The sequence below is a fragment of the Chenopodium album genome, chromosome 3 (genome assembly GCF_948465745.1).
Source record: "Chenopodium album chromosome 3, dcCheAlbu1.1, whole genome shotgun sequence".
In the NCBI taxonomy this organism is placed as follows: Eukaryota; Viridiplantae; Streptophyta; class Magnoliopsida; order Caryophyllales; family Amaranthaceae; genus Chenopodium; species Chenopodium album.
This window is the reverse complement of record NC_137836.1, coordinates 26,895,797-26,914,427: the sequence shown is the minus strand read 5'-3', so window position 1 is coordinate 26,914,427 and position 18,631 is coordinate 26,895,797. Positions and strand designations below refer to the sequence as shown.

Sequence of the window (18,631 nt, the reverse complement as noted above, 5' to 3'; positions counted from 1 at the left end):
AACAACAAAAAAGTGGAAACATCTTATTCTTGTTTTATGTTTTTGGTTTTTAGTTTTCAAAAAAAAAAATGAAACTAAAAACCAAAAATGATGCCAAACAATCCCTTATTTTTAGGTATCACGTTGCATTTAATGTTTGGTGATGAAATTGTTAAAAAGAAAGAGCTAGTAGAGGATGCACTAGGGCTAGAATAGCGATTCTCCTTTAAAGGGAACGTTATTTTAGTACCCTCGCTCCCGAACTCATTTTTGGTTTATGTAGACCAATTTGGGCATGGGTAAACTTATGATTTGTGCTAAATATACCATGAACTCCACATAGGAGAAAGGCATGAACGAGGTTTATGGGTTTTCTTAAAACTCATTGGCCACTCCTACTTGTTTCTTTCAAAAAAGCGTGATGATAGAATCAATTCTAATTCAAGAACCCCCAAACAGTCAGGAATTCAAATCCTAATACACTCTAACACCTGTAAAGTCCTAATCTTTTAAATGACCATGGGCATCTAAGGAAGGATCCCCTACGATTGGATCACCCTCCTTTCAATAATATGTTGCATTTTTTTTTTTAAAATTTGGGTTTAATTGTATTTGTAACAGACAGTTTAACTGTCCGTTACAAATAACGGGTTAATCGTAATGGGCAGTCAAACTGTCCGTTACATATAACGGGTTATTCCTAAAGGTCAGTCAAACTGTCCGTCACAAATAACGGGCTATTCGTAACGGGTAGTCAAATTGTCCGTCACAAATAACGGGTTATTCGTAACGGGCAGTCAAACTGTCCGTTACAAATAACATAGCCTATCTGTAACAACAGCATAAGTAGCGCCCGCTGCTCGTTACGGAGAGGATGTTTTTCCTCGTTACAGATAGCTATTTTTCCACTAGTGGAGGAAACGGGGGTAAAGGAGGTAACCCTCCAGAGATTCGAGTGACTCTCGGTTGGGAAAAATCTGGCCGCTTGTGGCCTTAGCTTGAGCAGCTCAGAGGCAGTAGGCCGCGTTGAATTACTTTGCTTAGCTGCTCATGATATTCATTATTTTTGTCTTAGTTTCTAACTCTGTTATTGTATTGTGTAGACAAAGTAATGTCAAAGCTTCCAGCTTACAAGAAGTCGGTTGCACACACTGCAGCCTACTACCGTTTGTCCGTTTTAAAGAAGTAGACGAATGAGGAGCAGCTTTTAGGCGAAACTCCTAAAGTGAAACATATTTCTTTTCCTTTTCTTTTGAAGTCACAACTAATCATGTGAAATCTTCGGAGGGTGGCTCATCAAAGCCTTCTCCCTCCTAGTAGCCGTACCCTAAGCTGCAAAAGCAGTCAGGCGACGATGTTCGCGCTTCAAACAAGAGCCGGAAGCACATGGACACCAAACCAAAGAAGGGCACCGGCGCCTCCAACCAGTCAAGTCTTCCATGAAGCCGGATACTCCGCAAGGAGTATCGAAGAGTGGCAAGCCACTAAATACTGCTACCAGATCAGCAGTAGGCGGTAGCAAAGCCGCCGCAGGGGAGGAGGAAGGTATTATCATTCAGCCAAACTCCCATTTAATTGATAAAATAACACTTTCCACAAAGGGAACTGGCTCTTTAGAATTTTAACTTAGCTTATATTGCTTTATTTGACAAAGGTTCTAGAGAGGCCGATTGTCCTAAAGATGGCTAAGCGAATGCTTAGGGCGCTTGATCTTGATGACAAGGCACCTGTGAAGGGGGTTAGGAGACGCCATTCTGGCGCTTCTCTACAAGGTAAAACTTATAATTTTCATTTCAATAATTGCTTGGCCGCTTGATACTTATTTCTTCTTCGATTTTAGCCAAATGCAGGCTATGCTGCGCGTGAGTAGGCTTAGGAAGCCACTTAGCGACAAGTCTAAATAGATAAAGGAAGCTAATGCTGGGGCCTACCCCTTCATAGACCATGCTCAATTTGAGATTTCCTAAAATGAGATTCTTACTCTTGATATGTTTATTCCCAGGCGTCGGCCAATCTGCAGGTCCAACAAAACTTGGATGCGGCGAGGGGGCGGATTACCGAGCTCTTGAATAAGGTTAAGAGCCTCAAGGAAAAGTTGGATCCCCTTCGGGACGCGCAAGACAAAGCTAGCCGCCTAGAGGGTCAGGTTCAGAAACTCAAGGGTCGGCTGCAAAATCAAGAAACTCAGCTCAAGGCCAAGTATAGGTCCTTGGCTGAGGAAGAGAAAATAGCCCTGGTCAAATAAATTATGAAAGACAATGAGTCCATCATGCAAATGGCATTGGAATCATTTCAGCCGGTCGCCGATTATCAAATTTGGAAAGCCAAGTTTGATGCGGCGATTGATGAGTTCAACAACTGACTCATGAAGGAAGCAAAGGAGGCAGGTGTTGGGGGCAATGAAGAGTCTGAGTCCTTAGATGAGTCGTCTTCAGGGGATGAGGAGGATCAGGAGGAGGACGATAAAAATGATGAGCAGGCGCCGGATGATGAGGCGGCTGCCAATGCTATAGACCTCCCCTAATCTTTTAACCTTCTTGGTATTTTTTCTACGGCCAAATGGCCGAATGTTTTGCTTTTTCGGCCTGATTGTCGAGTAATTATGTCTTTTTACCGACCAAGGGGTCGGGTGAATCAATAATTTCTAGCTCAGCCAGCTAACTTTCCAAGCGTCCATTGTGACGACTGTTATTTTATGTGAATGCAACATCCATTCGTTTTGACCGGTTTTGTTTATATTGGAGTTTTTCTTTAAAGTTTTTAAAGCTTACAATTTTTTTGCATAGATTTTTTGGCTAATTATTATTTAACATGTATACTATGCGAATGTCCTTGTCATTGGCTAGATGTCGGTTGGTTTAAAAAAATGTATAGATTGACTTAGAAATTATTAATACTTTTAGGAGTATACATGGTTTCTAAGTCAATCAATCACTATGGTGATTGCCCCAAACAAAACGACATACGGCCATGTAGAGCTGACGGTTAATGGCTTGAGGGCATCCAGCCAAAGGCCTCTTGAGGATTTATTTAAGCCGCTAAGTTTCTGGGTTTAGCTTATAATTTGAAAGAATAATCTGCCCGCCTTGATTGCCCTAGAGCAACAATAGGCGATCGAATTTGTATATCATAGCCTCTAAATTGAAATAGTAGCCGCTTTCCGCCTGTGCTAGAACAGTCCGAAAGACACAACGCTTTTTAGATTTCAAGTTAGATTAAATAAAACGACTACGAGTGTTGCCTTAACGCAGACGGTAGGGCCGCTTCTTCTTGTTTATAGAGCAATGTGCCACCCAAATGGGAGATGCTCTCTTCGACGAATTCGCCCAAATAGACGTCGTCGGTTGTTTGACTCATGTTGGAGCAGACGGCTGTTTACATAGACTATATCCAGCCTTTGGCCTCTTTTTTGATGAATAGATAACCGCTAAGTCTTTGGGACATAAATTTTTAACGGTGAATAATATTAGGAACGACTGCTCTTGTGCAGTCGACACTTTTTAGTAAGGTTTGGGATGTCTGCTATTGGGGTAGACTGTCCCTTTATAAGACTTTTAAACGAAGGGTTAAGAAAATAAGGCCACCTGCACATTGTGCAGGTAGTACCTTATAGAATTTTAACGTGGTCTGCCTGCACATTATGCAGGCAATGTTCGATTATTTCAAGAATCTTGAGCTTGGTCCGTCTGCATATTGTACAGGCGGTGCTCTTATAAAATCTTGAGCTTGGTCCATCTGCACATTGTGCAGGCGGTGTTCTTATAAAATCTTGAGCTATGTTCGTCTGCACGTTGTGTAGGCGGCGCTCTTTTAAAATCTTGAGCTTTGGTCTGTCTGCACACTGTGTAGGCGATGCAATGCAAAAATTTTAAAATACAAGCTTGGCAATTAAGGCAGATTGTCACTAACAAGTCAAAAATTACAAAACTTTTGAAGTAATACTTTTTAAAGTTATCTATATTCCAACTTCTGGGTAACTGCTTGTTGTCTGGTGTCTCTAGACGGTTGGTGCCGCCTCTTACTTCTTCATAGATTCGGTAGGGACCTTCCCAATTTGGGGTTAGCTTCCCTTTCTCGTTCGCCCTACCTACTACCTCCATTTACCGTAGCACAAAGTACCCAACCTTCAAGGGATGCTTGTGTACTGTCTTGTTATAGGCTCGAGTCATTAACAGACAGTAGATCTCATGGCGCAAGGTCGCATTGCCCCTGCGCTTCAGGAGTGAGTCCAATGCCAGCCGCATGGCCTCCCAGTTTGCCTCTTCATTTTTTAACATGATTCGAAGAGTCGGTTTATAGTGTTCGATGGGCAAGACGTCCTCTGCACCGTACACCATGAGAAATGGGGTCTCTCTAGTTTCCCCTTTCGCTGTTGTTTTGATGGCCCATAGGACGTGTGGTAACTCATCCTCCCATAGACCGCCAACTCTTTCAATCTTCTTTTTTATGACGTTTGAGATTAACTTGTTGAAGGATTCGACCTGGCCTTTTGCTTGGGGTCGGCCGACTGATGCAAAATAACTTAAGATCCCTTGATCTCCCAACCAAGTCATAAGTCGAGGCGTCTCAAGCTGAGGACCATTGTAAAAAACCATAGACATAGCATTTGCAAACCACGTGATGATATTCTTGTAGATGAAGGAGATGGCGTCCTTTGTCTTGTTGTTTTTTACCGTCTCTGCCTCTAACCATTTGGTAAAGTAATCCACAGCCACGAAGTTGTAGCGCTTGTTGCCTGGTGCAACCGTATAAGCACTACTACAAAAATGCTCAAAGAGACCCGACATAAGAGACCCGTTAATTAAATAACCGATCTCTTTGCTTCAAGAGACCCAATGTCACAAATAACCGGTCTCTTAGATATTGTGTTACGAGGTAAAAATTTAAGAGAGACCATTTATCGTTGATAACAGGTCTCTCGTAGTTTTTTTTTATTTGAAATTTAATAGGGGAGAGATCTGTCTGCAACTTTACCGGTCTCTCTTAAGTTTTTTTATTTGAAAATTAAAAAGGGAGAGACCTATATGGAACTTAACCGGTCTCTCTTAGTTTTTTTTTTTTTATTTGAAATTAAAAAAGGTAGAGACCCGTATGCAAGTTAACCGGTCTCCCTTACACACAACAATAAAATAAATGAAACCCTAATACTTAACTATTCTTCGATCCGCCTCCAACATTCCATCTCCTTCATCTTCCTTTACCTTTCATTCGCTCTCATCCCTTTCCTCTTTATCGGATTTCCTCTCCTTCACCTTTGAATTCCCCTGTTCGGAGCCTTGAAATCGTTTGATGGATGTGTGGTTAAAGGGGGATCACGTTTTGATTTTGCGATGCTTCTCTATGTTATTGCAGTGATTTATTGAAATTTCAGAGGTTTGATGATGAAGAGATTCCAGTTCTCGAACGAGCGATTTAAGTTCTAGATGTTTTGAAAGGAGTTTTATCGTGGTTTAGCAACTTTTTATGGGTTTATGCAGTTATATGATACTCATTCTATGTTGGGTCATATAGATTCAAATTCTTGGGAATCTGATCCCAAATTTGCCTAAACTACTTGTAGGTCTCTTCTTCTTTGATTTGATTTTTTTAAATTGATTATTATGTATGTATTTTGGTTTATATTTCATCTTTTGTTGTGGTTTCAATGTTAGTTGATATTTGATCTGTTTGATGTATTTTGCACTATAGTTTTTACGGTTAGACTTTTTGGGTTGTGCGGTATTATCATTGTTTTCATTAGAAAAATATATGTGTTCATGAACAGTAGACTTGTAGAGTAGTGGATCTGTATTTAATTTACATGGATGGAAATATATTAGATTTGTTTTAGCAAATTTCATGTTCATCATTCGTTTAATTGCTACCATGAATTTACAGATTCTTGTTTTTGGATCAGTTGATCTTTTATTTTATTAGTTCATTTTTCAGTTAAGTTTTCTAAACGAATATTTAATTTTGTGGTTATTCTCAATTATTATGATTGATTCATTGTCTGCCTTTTGCTTTGACATATTTGCTTCTTTTCACACAAGAATCTCAAAACAAAGGAGAGGGGAATAAATTGGAGTACTCAAGCTCCATGCTTGATATAGTTATACGTATAGATCAGATTACAATAATTCATGTATATATTTTTACTAGAATTTAATTAAAGTTTGTTAAAATTCTTTGTATCATAGTACAAACATTAATGTGATAAACATTAATGTGGCAATGTTATCGATTTAAATATAGCATAAATCAAATTAAATTAGCTATTTTTTTTTTTAAAATTTTAAATGCACCCAAAGAGACCTGTTAAGTGAAATAAGCGGTCTCAGTTTACTAAAAACAGAGACTGCCTATCCATAAGAGGCCGTCTCTTTTTTCCCAAAAAAAGAGACTGTCTATCTTAGATAGGCGGTCTCAGTTTTCTCAATATGGAGACCGCCTTAAATAAAGCAGTCTCTTTGCCATAGAGACCGCTTAGCTAGAGACCGCCTCTAAGGCAGTCTCTTTGGCTAATTTGGACGGGTCTCTTTGGCCATTTTTGTAGTAGTGAAGGCCCTAGAATGTCCATGCCCCATTTAGCAAATAGTAATGGGTTGTGGATTGCCGTCAGGTCAGTTGCCGGACGATGGATTAGCTTATAAAATTTTTGACACTTATCGCATTTTTTCACCATCTCCATAGCGTCTGAATCAAGGGTGGGCTAAAAGTAGTGCCGTCTGGCTCTAACGACCAAGGATCTGCCGCCTATGTGAGAGGCACAATATCCCGCATGCATTTCTTTGAGAACTTCTTTTTCCTATTCTAGGGTAACATAATTTAATAGAGGCTTCAAAAAACCTACTTTGAAGAGCTCTCCTTGTCTCATCTCGAAGTTTGCAGCTCGCTTCATCAGCATAGCCGCCTCCTAGAGTGAATCAGGGAGTGTGCCGTCTATCAGATATGCCCGGATTCCATCCATCCAAGCAGAGCTTCGGTCAAGTATTACAATGGGTTCATCATCAAATTTACTCCCTTTTTCCATAACTTCCTAGAATACCGACCGAGGCGTATCACAGGAGGCGGAGGTATAGACACCCATTTATGTCTCCCCAAAAACCAAACCCGGTGATGAGTACCTTTCACGTGGAATCATAATCGAATGAAGCGAAAGTGTGGAAAGTCTAGTGTTGCGGAAAGTTTTAATTTTTCTTTTCTCCTCTCTCTGTTTTTGAAAACTTATTTTAAGAAAACAGAAAATCCAGTTTGGTTGGTCCATGATATGGGTCCAATAGTAGTGTAGTTGGATGGGGCTCGACAAGAGCTTTCCAACGATATATTATAAGCCCAATTCCGATGAACATTGAGGAAGTTATGGCCAATTTACTAAACTGGGCCAGTTTGAGCCTTATGTACGGCCCAATGATCTAGGGGAGGGCCTAATATGATTTATCATTCCTAATGCAATTAGGAATGGTTTTAGTCTTCTAGATTCTTCTAGAATGTTCTTCTCATTCCTAATTCAATTAGCATTGATAAATTGACTTTTGTTGACTTTTCAGAGTTTTAATTAAAATCAAAGAACATTTTTGAGGAAAAGATATGATTTTATCCTCCTGTACGGAAATATTTATCTGATTTTAGAAAACGCGTCAAAAACAGGGTTAGCGCCTAATGCCTAACGCCAGGCATTGGCGCCTGGCGCTAAGCCTGGCACCAGCTATTGGCGCCTGGCGCTAATGTTGGCGCATGACGCTAATGTTGGCGCCTGGCGCCAATCAGCTGGCGTTGGCGCCACCTCTGTTTCAGGTGCGCCAATGATCTATTTTGTTTATTTTATCTTTTTGGCTTATTTTCTCTATAAATAACGTATTAAAAACTCCGTTTTCATTCACCAATTCTCATCAATTATTATACATACACCTACAACGAGTTTTCATTCGCAATCATTAATTCTCTCATTCTCTCTAATCATTCATCATCTCTCTCTTTTTCTCTTTTCTAAACTAGTCTTTTACATACAAAATTCCGCATTCGCAAGATCTAGAAACACCTAGCCATATTCGAAGTTGTCTTCGCCCTAGACGTGAAAGGTTTAATTTATGAGGGTTTGGTCCCAAATCTCTCTTTCGATTATTTAATTTAATTGCTTTGTTTATTATTTTCCTTGAAGTTACTAACGTGTGTATTTTGTTTATAGAAAGAGGTACGAGGCCTCAATGTAAGTACTTTAATGGTTTTTATTGATGTTATGATGTAGAAATCATGTTTATATTGTTATTATGATATTCCTAGTATCATGTCTAGGGTAATTTTAATATGAAATATGATTGTTATGACGCCTTTTATGTTCTTCCTAATATCTATGATTGTTAGTATCATGTTAGGGTTAAAGACTTGATTTTTATTGCTTAGTGACATGCTAGGGTTTGTTATTAATCTTGTTAGTATCATGTCTAGGATCTTGCTATGCTTTAACATGATTATTATTATTATTAATTATGATTGTTATTATGATGATTATTATTATGATTATTCTTTATGATTTATGATTATAATTGTTATAATTATTATGATGATGATTATTTTTAGTTATGTTTGTTTTTGTTATTATTGATTATTATTATGTTGCTTGATATTTTATTGTTATTGCTTGATCACACCTTTTATGCATGTATAAAGGGAATTTTATACTTGTAATCACGCTTAATAAGATAATTAATAATCTTGTTAGGGTTAATATGATTATAATTCGAGTGATCGCCAATAATAGTTTATTTGTGCATTAAATTCAACCAACATAGATAAACAGGTTTAGGGTTAATCTATTGATTGCATAATAGTCAGAAAGCGCACATGAATATGATCAGAATAAAGTAGAGGCCTATTATTAGGGCAGGTTCAATCTCTTTTAGGTTGAATTTGTACCTTCATCCCCGAACCCTTATTTGGTTCTAGACCTTATGGAGTTGACAATCTCTTGGATCGTTAAGGGGTGTAACCTTCACCCTGTGAACGGTTTACATGTTCCTAAACTTGTTGGCGACTCTTTTGCTCTATCTTCTTCCCTTCTGGACGCCACCGTACTTTAGTGTATGATCACAGTGGGGTTCAAGCTAAGGGGATTAATGCTTGAAATTTATTTCCTACAGTTTTTGGCTACTCCACTGGGGTGGATTTCTATTTTAATTCCTGAATTTGTTTCGGCAATGATTTAAAATGAGTGGATGAGACTCGAAACGTTCTAAGTATTTCATGTGCGTAATTTTGATTAACATTGTTGTCATGTGCATAAAAAATATCTCATTGGAAAGACCATCCGTAATGAGTTAAAAACATAGGATTTTACACGTTGGAAATTTGAGAAATATCATTCACAACTAAGACCGAAATAACACCGCGCGAAACTGGAAAATTTTATCGAGCACAGAAAGCTACTGAGGCATGTGGGAAGTAGCGCCAATGACCAGAGCATTGGCGCCAGACATTTAAATGTAGCGCCAGACGCCAGCATTGGCGCCAGGCGCTACAGCTAAATCCTGGCGCCATACTCTGTTTGTTGGCGCCAATTTCTCCCATTACCGAGCCAGAAATATGCGTTCTAATTTCGTGATTGAAGTTTTTCTCACTTTTTATGAAACCCATATGTGTTCTACATATGGACATAAACCTCTGGGAACTCATGCTCCATCTACCTGATTGAACGCTTTGTGCAACAAAGGGTACATCCGAGAATGTTGAATTCACCAAACCATGGAAGCGAGTTTTTTCTAAAGCTTGCGGTGTCCCATCCACTCGCGCCAACCCTTCACGGTTAGGCTTCCGCGCGGTGCATCAGGACAATTAACCAAAACGAAAGAAACGACTGAGATAAAACAAAAATAAATTAAAAAAAGTTAAAAATCAAAGAAGGAAACTACAACTTTAAACAAAATGAAGAAATAGAAATAAAATTAAACAATCTAAAAAAAATTGGATTAAGGGAAATTTGGATTATCGGGAGTTTGGATTTTTCTTCATAGGAGCGCCATCACCTACACAATTACTTGAAAATTCATTAGTTAAAGCTCATCAAAATCACCCAGAGACATCATCATCACAATCAAGAAGATAAATCAACATAAAAAACATGATAAAGCCAACCGAACCATGAGAGCTCTACCACCTACAATGAAATCCCCCCCACACTAGCATGATGATAAGCCTTCCCCCCACACTATTAAAAAACATCCCTTTGCTTCTTACACACCCCCCCACACTAAAAGAATGCACCATCCGCGGTGCGCCAAATTGAAACATTGGGAGGGGGCAAAGGGGAGAAATAAAGAACAAGGGGGGCTAGTGGCCACTAGGGCAGGCTTCGTCATCATCTCCAACATCCTCGATGTCGTAAGAGAAACCGTCCGGAGGGATGCCGTGTGGGTCCCAACCACCGGTTAAACCCGGAGGCCAACTATAGTGACCTCGAAAGAGATCTTGTTGCCATTGAGGCAACGGTTGAAAAGGGCGGGAAGCTGAAGAGGGGAATGGTGGGTAGGGTCGACATATGGATAGTTGGGTTCACCCCTAAAATCGCTCCCCCCCGGGGCACGATAATCGTACCCAGTTTCCATCGGGTAGTCTACCCGAGAAACACCGTGGGAGAAGGGCCCTTGCTAATAGGGCCAAGTAGATTGCGATCCCTGCCATTGAGGGACCGGGCCTTGTTGGGGTGGCCAATATGGGTAATTTACCGGGGGGGTGACCTCACCCCTATCCACGGCCGCACCATAGAGAGCTTGGGTTTGCATAAGCATACCCTGTTGGTTCTACATTAGGCTCTGCATGCCAAGTTGCATGCTTATCATTTGTTGTTCAAGGCTACTCATGCCTTGATGTTGTTGCTATTGTTGATGATGATGTTGTTGTTGTTGTTGTTGCTGGTGTTGTTGTTATTGTTGCTGATGTTGTTGTAGCTGTTGTTGTTGTTGTTGTTGTTGTTGCTGATCGACTACCATATTCTTTGCGCCACCCAAAGCAGTGGGTAACACACCATTGTCATCTCGCGGAATTTTCCATACATTCCTAGCGTTCCGCTCCAAGGATGTACGGCTGGGGTAAGACAAGATACAATGGTGCTCGCGGTCAACAATCCAAGCATGAAAATTGTTGGCATATGAAGATCCTTGGAGGAACCCCGACCTTCTCATTTGTTGCATGTCAATGAATAGATCCTTGTCGCACCCAATTTGAGTGCATGAGGGGAAGGAGCGTTCATAGTTAAGCTTCTTGGCAATCCTTGTGATCATCCCACCAAGGGCAATTTCTCCCGTCTTGTGACCCTAATTGATTGCCTCGCAGCACATGACGAACCAGTACCCCATGTTGAGCCGCCCTCTCAACTCCTCCCTAGTAGAAACCCACAAAGTAAAGATCTCTTCATGCGAGAGCTTACTCAAGTCTTGCTTTCTAAACACCGCAAACCCCAGAATGCGGTGAAGGATACGGAGCACAGGGTGGATAATATGGTTGGCCACCGAATACCTAGTGTTGAACTCTTCAAAATCGGTAATCGTTTGCCACCATCAAAATGCATCGTACTCTCGGAATAGGCTCAATGAAGGGACAAGGAGGTCCGCCTCAGGGTTCAAATCCAACAATGTATTGGGATCACTAAGAGTTAAAGTGTGCTGGTTGTCGAATAGTTTGAAGGAAATTTGGAAGTCGTTGTTCCCATAAGGCTCCTTTTCAAATGAGGCCAAGAATTCAAAGGTGGGCTCTTTATATGTTCGAAATTGATGCTTGATGAACTCATTCATCCCTAAGTTGTCAAGGAGCGACCTTATGTCATCGTCAATCCCCAAAGCTCTCATGGAGCGTTGATCATAGTGTCTCGAGGGATTTAGCTTTCGACCTTGAAGGTCATTAAAGAAAGTAGCATGGACCTTGTTAAAGAATTTCAATCGAGGGGGAACATTTGGTCCTTGAGCTTGAGTTTGTTGAGGTCGAGTACTCGGTTCCTCAACCCTTAACCGGGGCACTTTTCTACTCTTCCTTTTGCTCATTGTGGCCTCAAGAAATACAAACAACCAAACCAAAAGAGAACTCTCTTCAAACTCAACCAATAATTGAAACACAACAACAACAACCCAAGCCTTAACAATCTGCAAAAAGGTTAGTACCAACAACTAACCACACAAATATAGCTCCAAAAACAACAAGAATCAATAACAAAGCACTCAATCACAATACATTATGATAATAAGCAATTTTCATGAAAATAGTTGCATTATCATCAATACTAACACAAAATTGTTTAACTTAATTTCATGAAAATAGCTTCCAAATGAATAATGTTTAACAACAATGTCCCAAAATCACTAAATCTTTCACTAACAACCAACAAATCCTTATAAAAAAAAATCAAAATCACATGAAACTCACTCAAGCTAAACCATGCTTAATAACTAACAATTTTGCATAAACAAATGAGACTAAGAAATAAAATAGCAAAATTTAGAGTTATACCACTTAGTAGAAGCTTAAACACCACTAAGAACCCCCAAGTACACCACCTTCAACTAAGCTGGAACACCATGAAAATGGAGTATTTTTGGGTATTTTGGAGAGAGAAAGTGGGTAAATTTGTGAGTAGAGTGAAAAATTTTGATGGATTTGAAGGAAAATCAATGGAATTTGTGAAAAATGGGTGAAATTGGAGGTTAGGGTTTGAGTTTGTGAGGAGATAGAAGAGAGCATGAAATAAGGTTTGTGAAAATATGAGGGCGAAATTGGGAAGAAGAGGTTAAAACCCGATTTTCCCAGCTCTGTGCGCCCGCAAAGGGGTTCTGCGCGCCCGCACAGGGGTCGCGCAGACTCACTGCCTCAATTCTCCAATTTTGAATAAAAGTGTGCGGGTTCTGACAGTGCTTGCACGCCCGCACACCCTTCCCTGGCGTCCGCACAGAGGTCGCGCACTAGGTTGCGCCAACCTTCTGTCTCGAATCTCCAATTTCGAATGAAAGTGTGCGGGTTTTGACATGGCCGCGCGCCTGCACACTTTACACTGCGCGCCCGCACAGAAGTCGCGCATAGGGTCGCGCTAAGCAAACTTCAATTTCTTTCTCCTCTCATCTTCGATAAAGAAAATCCTTTATTCCTTCATCATCCAAACACCTATCAACCAAAAAGGGGAAAAATAAAATTCAAATTCAAAGAAGAAAGTGATATCGGAATATTTAAAAAAAATATATAGAAAGGAGTTAGAAACTCGGGTTGCCACCCGAGAAGCTCTTCTTTATGAGGTCACTAGCTTGACCATGAGGAAAATTCTTCAAGTGGGAGGCTTGGGATCCAAAGGATCAATTATTATACATTCGATGATACCAATTTCTTCTTTGCAAAAGTAATGCTTTAAACGATGACCATTAACCATAAACTTGTTACCATCCGCATCTAACTCAAAGGAGCCATAAGGAGTAGTCTTTGATATCACAAAAGGACCCAACCTCTTTGATTTGAGTTTACCTGGAAACAAAGAAGCCTTGAGTTGAAAAGCAAAACCTTGTCTCCAATCTTAAAGTTCTTGTTTCGAATATGTTGGTCATGCCACTTTTTGGTCTTCTCCTTATATAACCTTCAGCTCTCATAAGCATCATCTCTAAGCTCTTCAAGTTCATTGAGATTAAGCAATCTCTTCTTACCGGCCAACGATAAATCCATATTTAGCTCTTTGATGGCTCACCAAGCCTTGTATTCTAACTCAACCGGCAAGTGACAAGCCTTTCCATAGACCAACCTATAGGGGGTCGTGCCGATTGAAGTCTTGTATGTCGTCCTAAGAGCCCATAGTGTGTCATCAAGTTTGAGAGACCAATCTTTCCTTGATTTGTTCACCATCCTTTCAAGAAGATTTTTGATTTCACGATTCGAGACCTCCACTTGTCCTTGAGTTTGAGGGTGGTAAGGTAATCCAACCTTGTGATGAACGCCATACCTCTTGAGAAGAGCTTCAAATTGCTTTTTGGCGAAATGGGGGCCTCCATCACTAATTAGCACCCTCGGAACCCCAAACCTAGGAACAGTGATCTTCTTTAGAAGCTTAAGCACAACCTTGTGATCATTGGTAGGTGAGGGTATGGCTTCTATCCATTTCATCACATAATCAACCGCTACCAAGATATATAGATTTCCACAACAAGAAACGAAAGGCCCCATAAAGTCCACTCCCCATACATCAAATGGCTCAACTTCTAAAACACTTTGTTGGGGCATTTTGTCCCTCTTGGTAATGCCTCTGCTCCTTTGACATCTATCACATTGCGCAACGAATTTGTGGGCGTCTCTATGCATTATCGGCCACCACAATAAAGATTGAGAGATTTTTGCCACTGTTTTGTCGACACCACCATGTCCTCCACATGGTAGTGAGTGGCAATGCTCAAGTACCCCTTGAATTTCATGTCCTCCTCATGGTAGCTTGAATTGTTATGGGTCGTTCCAAAAATACCTCCTCACTTCCTTGAAAAACCTCCTCTTTTGTTGAGAAGAATACTCTGGGGGAACGACTCCATAAGCAAGATAGTTGGCTATATCCGCATACCAAGGGGTATAAGTTAATACCATAGCCATGAGAGCCTCGAATCCTATCTCATCATTAATCGGTACGTCCTCCTTATTCTCAAAAGGTAGCCTAGACAAATGATCCGCTACATAGTTCTCTGCTTCCTTTTTGTCCCTCATTTTCATGTGAAAGTCTTGGAGAGAGGGAACCCAACGGATCAAGCGAGGCTTTGCTTCTTTCTTGGTCATGAGATATCACACCGTGATGTGGTCCATGTATACAATAACTTTTGAGCATATAAGATAGGACCGAAACTGATCGAATGCAAACACTACCTCTAGCATCCCTTTCTCCGTTGTTGTATAATTCTTTTGAGCCTCATCGAGAGTCCTTCTTGGATAGTAGATGACACATGATTTTCCTTCTTTTTTTTGACCAAGAACGGCACCTACTGCAAAGTCACTAGCATCGCACATTAGCTCAAAAGGCAAGCTCCAATCCGGAGCTTGCACAACGAGAGAAGAAATGAGAGCTTCCTTGAGCTTACAAAATGCCTCAAGGCAAGCCTCATTGAAGCTAAAAACAACTTCCTTTTGAGTAATTCGGTAAAAGGTTTGGTGATTGATGAAAAATCTTTGATAAACCTCCGATAAAAACCGGCTTGCCCAAGAAAAGCTCGTACCACCATGATGGAAGTAGGAAGGGGCAACTTTTCAATCACCGAAACATTGGCAGGATCAACCTCAATGCCATTTTTTGAAACCTTATGGCCGAGGACAATGCCCTCCTCACCATAAAATGGCACTTTTCCCAATTTAAAACCCAACTCATCTCTTGACACCTTTTCAAAACTTTTTCAAGTTTAAAAAGACAAGTGTCAAAAGACGAGCCACCAACACTAAAATCATCCATGAAAACTTCAATTTCTTTTTCAAGCATCTTAGAGAAAATGGAAGTCATGCATCTTTGAAAAATAGAGGGAGCATTGCATAATCCGAATGGCATTTTTCGGTATGCAAATGTCCCTTATGGACATGTGAAAGTAGTTTTCTCTAGATCACTTGGATGGATAGGGATTTGGAAAAATCCGAAGTTCCCATCCAAGAAACAAAAGAAAGCATGGTGAGAAAGCCTTTCAAGCATTTGGTCCATGAAAGGGAGAGGAAAATGATCTTTCTTGGTGTTTTTGTTCAATCTCCTATAATCAATGCACATTCTCCACCCGGTCACCGTCCGGGTGGAGATTTCCTCTCCCTTTTCATCCTTGAATATGGTCATTCCACCCTTCTTTGGAACTACATGAACCGGGCTAACCCATTTGCTATCGGAGATAGCATAGATGATGCCCGCCTCACGTAGTTTCAAAATTTCTTTCTTCCCAACATCTTGAAGGTTGGGGTTCAACCTTCTTTGAGGTTCAATGGAGGTGGAATGATCATATTCAAGATGAATACGATGCATGCATAAAGAAGGGCTAATACCTTTGATTTCATCAATGCTATACCCTATCACATCCTTATATTTTCTCGAAACAATAAGAAGTTTTTCCAAATTAAGACCATCTAAGGTAGCATTGACAATAATAAGAAGGGGGAAGGGGCTTAAGTTCTAACTTGGGAGGAGGCTTAGAACTCTCCTCCAATTTCTCCTCTTTGGACTCAAGCTCGATCTCAACTTGTTGTTCAACCTCCTTCTTTGAGAATTCCTCCATTGCCATGACAAACTCTTTATTCTCTTGAGAGTGGAACTCTTATTTGCATGTAAGAGCTTCTATCATTGGATCTTGAGGCCTCATCATGACCCTCCCCAAGCAATCTAGCTCCTCATTCACAACATCAACTCTATAGCATTTTTCAACCATGGTGGTCTTGAGCAACTTAGAAAACTCAAAGACAATCTTTTCATCGGCCACCTCACATGTGATGGTGTTGTTCATGCATTTGATGACCGCCCCCAAATTTTTATGAGCTTCACGTCCCAAAATCAAAGGAGTGTTAACATCTTCCTCCATATCCATCACTACAAAGTCACAAGGCACGTAGATGTGTCCCACTTGAATTGGAACATCCGCAAGCTCTCCACAAGGTAATTTCACCGACCGATCGACCAATTGAATTGTCTTCCTTGTAGGGATCCTCTCTATATTGAGTTTTTGAAAAATGGATAGAGGGATTAAAATAACACTTGCTCCAAGATCGACAAAGGCGCCCCTAGCTTCCATGTTCCTAATTTTCATCGGCAAAGTGAAACTTCCCGGGTCTTTTTCCTTCTTAGGCATATTATGTTGGACAAGAGCACTCACTTGATGTGGAAGGGTGATAAGATCATCATTAAGCTTCCTCTTGTTGGTGAGAATATCTTTTAGGAACTTGGAGTAAGATGGAATTTGTGTCACAACTTCAAGAAAAGGGAGGTTGATATGCAAATTCTATATGACACTAAGAAATTTTACAAACTTGTCATTCAACTTCCTATCCGCAAGCCGACCGGGAAAAGGAACCGGTCCATCAAGATTCCTAGCCTCACTAGGAATTGAAGTTGTCTTCTCATTGTAAAGCTTCTTCTTCTCCGAACCTCCTTCTATCTCATCACCCTCTTCTTTCTCACCTCCCTTGTTTTCATTCACACTCTCCTCTCCTCCCTTCTTTTCCTCACTATCCCCTTCATTTGGCCTTTCATAGGATGTTCTCGACCTCAATGTGATAGCCTTGCATGTATCGGGTTTTGGGTTGTGAGATGGGTTAGGTTGTGGTTGTCCGGGTAGAGTAGATGGTGAATTGAAAGGAGTTCTCTTAACCAATTGAGCTAGTTGTGAATCAACCATGTTTTTGTGAGCTCTTATCTCTTGCATTTGTTGCCCAAAATATTGCATTTGCGCATGCATTGCTTGGAGTAGTTGAGTTTGAGTTAGTTCCGCTTGAGGTGCTTGTTCTTGATGATTTCTTTGAGGTGCTTGTTCTTGATGATTTCTTTGAGGTGCTTGTGTTTGATTGTTGTATTGGTTGTTCCTTGGATAGCTTCCTCTTGGGTCTTGGGGTTGAGATTGAGGTGGATTTTTATATTGAGGGTTGGAGTTTTAGGAAGGTTGATCTTATTGGTTCCATTGTTGAGGTTGAGGTACAAACCCGGGTGGTGGTTGTCTCCAAGCTACTCCACCGCCACTTCCTCTAAATCCCTCTTGCCTTATGTTGTATGCCGCTACATGCTCGGGGCTTAAACCTCCACAATAAGATGTATCATGGTTTGTTCCTCCACAATTTTGACAAGAAAAAGAGTTAACTTGAGAGGAGCTTACTCCACCGCTTGAACTTGCATTCACACTCGTGTTCAACTTGGAAAGCCCTTTTGTTAGTTAATCAATTTGATGTTGTAATTGATCAACTTTCTCCAATTCGTAAATACCACCTTTCTTTGGAGCATTTCTTCTTCGGCCCTCACAAGAGTAATTCTTTTCTACCTCTTCTATTGTGGCTTTAACTTGATTTTAAGGGATTTTGATTAATTGACCCCCCCCCCCCCCCGCATCCAAATTGGCTCTTGACATGGGCTCCAATCCATCGTAGAAAAACTGCATGAGCAATCCTAGATTGTACTCATGGTGGGGACACGCTTGTACCAACTCTTTGAATCTCTCCCATGCTTCACCAAGACTTTCATCGGCATCTTGCTCAAATGATGCGATTTTCCTTCTCATTTCGGCGGTCTTCTCCTCGGAGATGAATCGCTTCAAGAATGCCTTTACTACCTCCTTCCATGTTGTGAGAGTATTATTAGGCTTTACTTGCTTTAGCCATTTCTTTGCTCGTCCGGTGAGAGATTGCTAGAAAAGGTGCATACGAATGTAGTCTTGACTCACTTCATTAGTTTGCATCATTGCGCACAATTCAAGGAATCGGTCCAAAATTTCAATAGGGTCCTTACTTGCTCTTCCGGAAAATTGCTCCGATCGGACCATTCTAGTATATTGTGGATGGATTGAGAAGTTGGCTTCCATGACGGGTAGCAAAATCCCTCCCGTGAGCTCATAATCCTCCGGATTTCCAAACTCACGAAAGAAAACATCATTTTCTTGTCCCGTCATTGACCTGCTTGGTGAACTTGAAGAGTAAGTATCACTCTCACTATCAACTATATCACCCAAAC

At 40.6% G+C, this 18,631-nt stretch overlaps 1 non-coding gene across 1 annotated transcript; it reads left to right on the top strand.

Annotated features, from left to right (window-relative positions):
* The first annotated feature begins 18,077 nt into the window (after positions 1-18,077).
* Positions 18,078-18,185, top strand: LOC145625777 (small nucleolar RNA R71). Its single transcript, XR_014110681.1, has one exon. It is a non-coding gene; the product is annotated as a small nucleolar RNA R71 (small nucleolar RNA).
* The last annotated feature ends 446 nt before the right edge of the window (positions 18,186-18,631 follow it).